This window comes from Microtus ochrogaster (genome assembly GCF_000317375.1).
Source record: "Microtus ochrogaster isolate Prairie Vole_2 chromosome 14 unlocalized genomic scaffold, MicOch1.0 chr14_random_1, whole genome shotgun sequence".
Taxonomy (NCBI): domain Eukaryota; kingdom Metazoa; phylum Chordata; class Mammalia; order Rodentia; family Cricetidae; genus Microtus; species Microtus ochrogaster.
This window is the reverse complement of record NW_004949096.1, coordinates 11,246,473-11,256,069: the sequence shown is the minus strand read 5'-3', so window position 1 is coordinate 11,256,069 and position 9,597 is coordinate 11,246,473.

Here is a 9,597-nt window from a genome sequence, read left to right as displayed (position 1 = left end):
TATTTATTTAGATTTTCCATAGTTTGTTTAGGACAGAATTTGTGAGTGGCTTGATTTAGTTATTAAAACCTAACTTACTTATTAAGTGATAATTAATAAGATTCATTCAAATATTCATGATAGCTACTTAATAGTTTGACTAAGATGACAGAATATTCTTCTAAAACAACTGACTTATACTGATCTGTCAATATTGCCAATAATCAGGTCTCATTTATTCTGCAAATGGGTTTCTTTTGATGGCTCTTTAAATTTCTTCATAGCATGACAGATGCCTTCTACCAAGGGGAGAATTTAAAAAGACATGATTAGATGCTACAATCTTATCTCTATTTCCATGTTATTAATATCAGACAAGGTTGATAAATACAGAGTATGCAAATATAATAGAGCCTGATATCTAAGACTTAGGGTCATCTTGAGGTTCCACAATCATTTTGAGTGAGCATATGTTTCTGTATGCTTTCTTTCCCCCTAGGCTCTTAGTAAAACAATGATTTGGGTTCATTGTCAATAACTCCTTGATTAGTTGTTACCCACTATATTGCTCAGGCCTATTACTCTGGCCTTTAAAATCTATTTTCAATGATCGATACTTTGTCATGTTAGCCTTCACAGGATTGTTTTAATTAGGCCTTTGTGATGAGGCCTATATTCACAAAAATCAATCTTAAAGAAGGAAGTATTATTATTATTATTATTATTATTATTATTATTATTATTATTTCAGAGGGTTCTGTCTGGTTGTTTGTCCCCATGTGCTTCAGCAGAAGACTATGGCAGCGCGTAAGTGTGATAGAGGAGAATTTTAGCACAAGTAGAGAAGAAAATATTGGTGCATGGTCAGGGATAATGTACCCTGAAGCAACTCCACCAGTGGCTCTCTTTATCTATCTCTTAGGTCTCATGTTCTAAAGTTTCTGAACCTACTGACATAGAGCCAGAATTCTATAGGAGACATTTAAGCTTTATCTATCTTCATTTTCAGAAAGTTCTCATTAGGTAAAGAGAAAGAAGAGAATGATGGGGGAGGATTATATGCTGGGAACACTTATATTTGTTTTTGTTCCTTGTTTTGTTTTCACTACAAGTAAGCTGAGAGTCAACATTCCTAGAAATTCTTATCAAATATAATTTTATCCCTGATGATAAATACCAAAAGACATTCATATTTTTCATGCCCAGTTCACTTTTAAATTTAAATAATAGAAGAAACCCTCTGTTAAAAGCCACCTGCTTTGGTTAAAAGTAAAAGCAATAAAGTTATAAAACATGAATAATGATGTGTTTGTTTATCTTATATTCTTCTAAAAAATCTAAAAGATGAGCCAGCAGTTTTTGATAGTTTCAGAGTGCCATGCCATTATTTATAGCTAATTCTTTCTATTGTATAACTATTGATTAAAAAATAAAATTTCTAGCATCTTTAGAGATTTCTCAGGTAATTAAATACTTGCTTTTCATGCATAAGGACCTTAATGGATTACCTTACACTCAAATAAAATTTCAGATGTAGTCATATGTGCTTGTAATTCTAGCAAAGGAGTGAGAGACTTGTGGATCCCGAGGACTTTCTGGCAAGCCAGACTATCCTGAACCCCAGGTCAGAGTAACTATCACAAAAATAAAATCACATGCACTGTGTACCTGAATGTGAGAAATGAACCAGGTGATGATGGTCTATGTAAGGACTTCAGGGAAAGTTGAATATAGTTGATTTTGAAATGTGAAATTCTAAGTAGCTTTTTCATGTTGATTATCTCTTCTAAGATCAGGATTGAATTTCTGGAATATGTGGGATGATATTCTTGCTATATTCCTTGCCATTTCACAAGTGGCCTCTTGGCCTATTACACCAGGGAATAGTACCTTCACATTCTTAGGACATTGTTTTTCTATCAATGGTTTGCATGGAATTTGTGCTTTCAGTGTTTTCTGTTTCACACCATAAGGAAAAAAAAAACCACTAGACTAACACAGAAATCAATTGAATTCATCCTGCTGTACTGTTTTCGATTGCTGTGGTACTGGAGCTTGCAAAACACATGGCAGAATGCGCCCTGACATGTAAGTCTTATCACAAATACTGACATATAAGGTGGAATAAGCAGGGAATCACAAGGAGAATTGAAGAGAAGAGTGAAGTAATGCCTGATGTAATCTTAGCTGTATTAGGAAAGCCTACCTGTAAGAGATGTTTGGTTGTGTTAAAGATTCGTTGTCCTAAGAGTCCTACAGTGAAGGAATTCCAATAAAGAGGAATGCCATGAACAAGTCATTGTGTTAGCAAAGTATTAGATGTGTTTGGAGATTCCTAAGAGTTTTAACTAGGGATGTTAAAGAATGACCTTTAGTGCATATAATGTAACTGCAGGTTATTGTCAGCTCATATTGACAATATTTTTACATATATACAAATATTCAAAATCTTTACTTTTACACACAGTTTTTCCTATAGAATGTATTCATAAATTTTTGTTAGAACATGTAGCCTTCAGAAATAAAATAATTTGGCTTCAAATATCAACTATTTTGGGTAGGAATGTGTCTAGTGGTAATATCTACAAATTTCATAATAGGTAAATAATTTTTTTCAGGTTTTTAAAAAAGACATGTAACTAATTTAGGTAATTCTTCATTCTAAATCAATGTATACTGAGAATAAATAAACACTTATACTCAGTGGGAAACTAAGGTAAAAATGTCTATTTTTACAAAATCTTTCACCATGACGTGCCCCTCAGCAAGAGACAACAGTGCAAACTGTATTTTCAGAGCTCTCAGAATTTTGTGAGTGTTGTAATCACATGCTATTAAATTCTAGGTGCTTTCTAACACTTAGCTAAAATTAGTCTTGCATCCTAGGCATTACTTCTCTATGGCAAATGGAACTTATTTTATCTTGTTGAAACACACGTGTCTACACCAAATGCAGACAGCTAAAGAAAAGGTTGACAGTACTTTCCTGACATTTCAAGACTATAAATGCCACTGCGAACACCCACAGGTATTAGATATTACTCATTTTTCTTGGCTTGCTTTTAATATTTTTCTGCTAAATATTTTTCATGTCTTGCTGAAATATTCTCCCAATCTCAAATGAATAAAAGTTGATTAGTAAATTTTATGTACTTAATTTGGTTGATTATTTTCTTCACTGATGGCGTGAGTGCTGTCTTTAACTAATGAATGATAATAGTCAAAACAAAGGACATTTTAATCACTGTGGTTTGATGACAGACCGTCCCATAAAATAAATCAGATGTTACATAAATTCAGATTGACTTTGAAGTCTGATCAGTCTAATTGGTGGGTGGAAGGCAGGTATTGAGGTAGAGGAAAGATAGCAAGTGTATCAAAATTAAAATTAATGAAATAAAAATTGAAGAATGCCATTGGACTTTGATGTGAAGAATGAGAGACTGAATCTTTTTGAAAATAAGTTTTCCCTCTGTTGCCATGTTTTCTTGGAACTTAAATTGCAAATAAAAACGGCTTTGAACCCAAAGAGGTTCACTTGCTTATACTTCCTGAGTGGTCTGGTTAAAAGCTTGTACCTTCATATCCAGTGCAAGATTGAACAGTATATAAAAGAAATAAAAAGCATTCAAACAACATTTATCATAGGTACTACATTAGCCAGACTTCTCAAGAGGAAAAGAACTGTAGTACAAATAATAAAAACCCAGAGACAAATATTGGGGTTCAGCTTGGAGAATAGAAAACAAAGCAGCCAACCTCTGGCTCTTACCTCTACCTCAGACCAAAATGGCAATCCTGCCTCCAGGAATCCTCTGAATAGAACTGAGCTGAGACCTGTCTCCTCCCATTTTATATTCCTCTCTGATGCTGTGATTAAAGGTTTGTACCACCACTGCCCAACCTCTATGGCTAATTACTGAGGCTACTGGGATTAAAGGTGTGTGCCATCACTGACTGATCTGTATGACTAGCCAGTTGGCTGTTTTACTCTCTGATTATCAGGCAAGTTTTACTTATTGAAGTAAAAATGAAATATCACTACAGAGAACTCAGAAAATTATATATCAAGTAGAAACTTATTAGATTAATTTACACAATATAGTCCAAGTAGAACAAAAATGGCTATTTCACCCCTAAAAAACTAAGAGCCTGGAATTTGCCCAGTCCATGAGGCTAGTCCGTAGTTTTTAACCCATGGGTCATGGCTCCTTTGAGAAACCTCTGTTTCTGAAAATATTTGCATTATGATTCTTAACAGTAGCAAAAGTACAGTTATGAATTACTTTTTGGTTAGGGGTAACCACAACACAAGGAACTATATTAAAGGGTCACAGCATTAGGAAGGTTGAGATCCATTGGCAGAGATGGTTTAGCAAACTCAATTTGGCACTAAAGTACTGAAGGATTCCTGGAGATCTTCTGATATTCAATTTATTCTGTAAACCTGAAACTGGGTCTTAATATCTATGAAGGGATGCAGCTGCAGCCACAGCAATAACAACAGCATCAACAAACAACAACAAAACAAGCAAATGAAATAAACCTAAAAATTGATTTTGCCAGTAAGAGAGAAGCCAAGCAGGCAACAAGCAAAAACTTTTATCTTCTGTCTCTTTTATCTGGACTGCAGCTAGAAAGATGTTCCCTACTTAGGGTGGGTTTTTCTTTTTCAAAAAATATGATGAACAAAGCCTCACAGGAATTCCCAGTGGCTTGTCTTTTAATTGACTCCATACCCAGTCAAGTTCACAACCAAGAAAGGCTATCAGGAGAACAAAAGTGAAATAAACTTAAAATTCTTAGGAGTATTTTTTAAATTAATAAGTATAAAAACATAGCTCTTACTTTTAATAGAAAAAATTGTTTATTCTGCAGCCAAATACACATTCTCATAAAAATTATATGTTCCAAAATGATAACAGTGATATCAAAGTGTTTTTCAATATGATATCATGGTTTTCAAACAACATTTGTATTAATTCCTTTAAAACCTCATGTGATTTATTTTGAGTATTTTCACCGCTGCCCCAAGCCCTCATGACCACATCTACCCTCTAGTCACTTCCCATGTGACTTTGAGCTTTTCTTTTCTTTTTAACCTGATTAAATTCAGTTAGTATTGCTCAAGTAGTATCAGGAGTGGAGCCTTCCCTGGTGTGTGGTTAACTTGTCAGGGGTCTTATCATCAAAGAAAAGTATTTTACAGCTCTTAGAAGCTTTAGCTTCCCAGCTAATAGTGGGATTGTATTCCCATCCCTTACTTCTATATTTTCTAAAGCATTGTTCTCTGATGTTTTTATCCACCACCTCTGGTTCTTACAGACTTTTTGACCCCTCTTACAAGGTGGTCACCAAACGGTGAGGAAGGGGTAATACACACACACGCATACATATACATATATATGCGTGTGTGTGTATACACACCCAATTTTGTATACTATATATATTATATACATGCAAACACATGTATGTATGTCATTGAGTACTGAGAAATGCATAGTCAATTATTTTCTGCACATTGTCCACTTAAAAGTTTCTGTGTTATTCACAATATACTACAAACAGAAACTTCTCTGATGAGGGTAGAAGTGTGCTCTGATCTAAAGCTATAGCAAAAATTAATTAGGATATGTTTTGATATTATATATATTTAATATAACAATAGGGTTCTCCCCTAGGGCCTCTGGTCTATCTAGCTACAGATTAGTGAACCCTTTAATGGTGCCAGGTATGGTTTCTAGCTCATCAAATGTAACTTATGTCCAGACATATGTTATTCTTTTCAAACACATTTTCAGAACATATCATTAGTTTTATATTTCCTCAGATACCTAAATATGCAGAATCCAGTTTTTGAAACCAACAAATAAAACACATTTCATACACTTTACAGCCTAGCATATTTTAAAAATCACTTTGTAGTATAAATAAAGCTGCAAACTTATCAGTAAATTTGTATATCTTTAGGAAATGGATTCTGAATTTGGCAACTACTTTGTATATATACAAGGACTAGATGAATAAATAAATCAGTTTTATAAAAGAGGATCCTGTTTTTCATTGTATAAATTTATAGTCACAAATAAGAAAGTATAAGAAGGGAAATGTGGTTGGCTTTATGTTGAGGTCTTTGACCCACTTGGAGTTGAGTTTTGTGCATGGTGATAGGTATGAATATACTTATATTTTCATTATTCTACATGTCAGTATACAGTTATGCCAGCATCATTTGTTGAATATTCTTTCTTTTTTAATTTTATTTAAAAAAGTAAAAACAGGTGTTGACCTGGGTCTTCGATTCGGTTCCATTGGTCCTCATGTCTGTTCTTATGCCAATACCAGGCTATTTTCAGCACTACACCTCTGTAGTAGTGTTTGAAGTCAGGGATTGTGATGCATCCAGGTGTTATTTATTATACAGGATTGTTTTGGCTTTCCTGGTTTCTTTTTTTTTGCTTTTACATATGAAGTGGAATATTGTTCTTTTGAGTTCTGTGAAGAATTTTGCTGGGATTTTGATGGGCATTGCATTGAATCTGTAGATTGCTTTTGGAAAGATTGCCCTTTTTACCTTGTTTATTCCACCTACCCAAGAGCGTGGGAGATCTTTGCATTTTTTGGTGTCTTCTTCAATTTCTTTCTTCAAAAATTTAAAGTTCTTGTCATACTGGTTTTCCACTTATTTGATTAGAGCTAATCAGATATTTTATGCTATTTGTGGCTATTGTGAAGGGTGATGGTTCTCTGATTTTTTTCTCAGCTCATGTATTATCTGTGTAAAGAAGGGCACTGAATTTTTTGATTTAATCTTGTATCCTGCTAAGTTACTAAAAGTGTTTGTTAGTTGTAGAAGTTCTTTGGAAGCATTTTTGAGGATGCTTTTGTAAACTATCATATCATTAACAAATAGTGAGAGTTTGACAAGGGACCTCACAGAAGAGAAAGTGTGAATTACACTTGAACACAATGGCACATGAGACCACTTCCTAAATAAAACCCCAATAGCACAGATACTGAGAGAAACAATAAAAGAGATCCTCTGAAACTGAAAACCTTCTGTAAAACAAAGGACATGGTCAACAAGACAAAATGACAGCCTACATAATGGGAAAAGATTTCCACCAACCCCACATCAGACAGATGGCTGATCTCCAGAATATACAAAGAACTCCAAGAAATCGGTCATCAAAAGAATAAGTAATCCAATAAAAAATGAGGTACAGACCTAAACAGAGAACTCTCAATGGAGGAATGTAAAATGGCTAAACGACACTTAAGGAAATGTTCAAGGTCTTTAGTCATCAGAGAAATGCAAATCAAAACAACTCTGAGATTCCACCTTACACCTGTAAGAATGGACAAGACCAAAAACACTGAGGACAACTTATGCTGGAGAGGATGTGGTGTGAAGTGAACACTCCTCGATTGATGGTGGGAGTGCAAACTGGTACAGCTGCTTTGGATATCAGTATGGAAATTTCTCAGAAAATTAGGAAACAACCTTCCTCAAGACCCAGCCATAACACTTTTGGGTATATACCCAAAGGATACTTAACAATAGCAGCATTGTTTGTCATAATCAGAACCTGGAAACAACCTAAATACTCCTCGACTGAAGAATGGATAAGGAAAATGTAGTAAATTTACACAATGGAGTACTACAAAGCAGAAAAAAATAACGACATCTTGAAATTTGCAAGCAAATGGATGGATCAAGAAAACATCATATTGAGTGAGGTAATCCAGACCCAGAGAGACAAATATCATATGTACTCACTCATAAGTGGCTTTTAGACATAAAGAAAAGAAAAACAGCCTACATTTCACAATCCCAGAGAACCTAGACAACCATAAGAACCCTAAGAGAGGCAGTCATGTTCTAATCCACATTTGAAGTAGAAAAAGCCAAGATCTCCTAAGTAAATTAATAGCATGGATACCATGGGAGAGGGTTGAAGGGAATAAAAAAGGGGAGCTGAGAAAAATATATAGCTCAATGAAATCAATATAAAAAAAAAAACAAAAAAGTGTAACGAACACTCTGTTAAAGAGGTATGTTGAGGAATATGTTTATTTGCATTAATGTATAAATATATACGCACTAAAATTACATATGTATAAGTACATTTTAGATGAATTCACTTATTCAAAGTTGACTGATATCTGAGTAGTCAGAAAACATAATTTTATAAACACTACCTCTCAAATATGAGGAACCAGATATTTCCTGTAGGACTGAATGATTCTAGAGATATATCAGAGTAATTATAAAGTTCCTTTAGGCTATCATGTAAAAGTTAAAAAATTCTAAGAAAGAATGTAGAAAGATTATATATAATCTTCCAGTCACTGCTGCAGTTTTACAGTTTGAGGCAGCAAAATGAATAAGAAATATATTATTTCATTGAAATAAAAATTTTATTTCTGAGTCTGTAATGATACTGATCCCAGTTTCTTAATTTGTGGTAAACTGTGGGCCTGGTGTATTTTATAATGCACATACAATCACTGCAAATAATTCTAATAATTGCTTCAACTACCCCTCAACCCAGTTTCAGGCTAGTTTTGTACCATGAACTGTAATTCTTTTACTATACAAACAAGTTTCTCTGCTCTTTTATGAATAATGTTTTTATTATGGAAAATAAAGATATTTAATATTTGTATATCATTATGCTTCAGTAGATAAATTTCAAGTAATTGGATCTTAGGGTATTGCATTAAAATATTGGACATTAAACACTTTATTTAATATTATAACAAGTAGTCTAGAAAGTTGTTCAATAAATTTTGATTTGGAATCAGGTCAGAATTGCCAAAAATTTCTCGAAGAGTCTCAAAAATCCCTCTACTAATGTGGGAGTCCCCTCTGCATGTTGTGAGTGTTGTGAGTATGTTTTATTACCATTGGTCAATAATCTTCTGTGGTCTTTGGCAGAGCAGAATAGAGCTAGGTGGGAAAACTATTTTTTTTTTTTTTTGGTTTTTCGAGACAGGGTTTCTCTGTGGTTTTGGAGCCTGTCCTGGAACTAGCTCTTGTAGACCAGGCTGGTCTCGAACTCACAGAGATCCGCCTGCCTCTGCCTTCCGAGTGCTGGGATTAAAGGTGTGCGCCACCACCGCCCGGCGGAAAAACTAAATTTAATGCAAGGAGAAAGGAGGAGTTAGGGAGATGTCCTGTAGCTGTAGAAGGAAAAAAAAAATGATGGAAACTTACTGGTAGGCTGCAGCCTCCTGATTATTGCACAGATTAATGGAAAAGGGTTAATTTAAGATGTAATAGCTGACTAGAAATATGCTTAAGCTATTGGCCAAATATTGTTATAATTAATATAGTTTCTGTGTGGTTTTTCGTATATGAGAGGCTGAAAAATGATGAAGCAATCTCCATTTACATTCTACTACTTTATACTTTTGTAATGATACACTTATAATTTTATTTTTTTTGTTTTCAATTGTGAGTCAAATTTTTTTTATTAAAAATTTCTGCTTCCTACCCGTCTCCCTTTTTCCTCCCTCTCCCCAATTCCCCACAACCCTTTCCCCTCCCCCTCCCTCTCCAGTCCAAAGAGCAGTCAGGGTTCCCTGCCCTGTGCTTAGTCCAAGGTCCTCCCC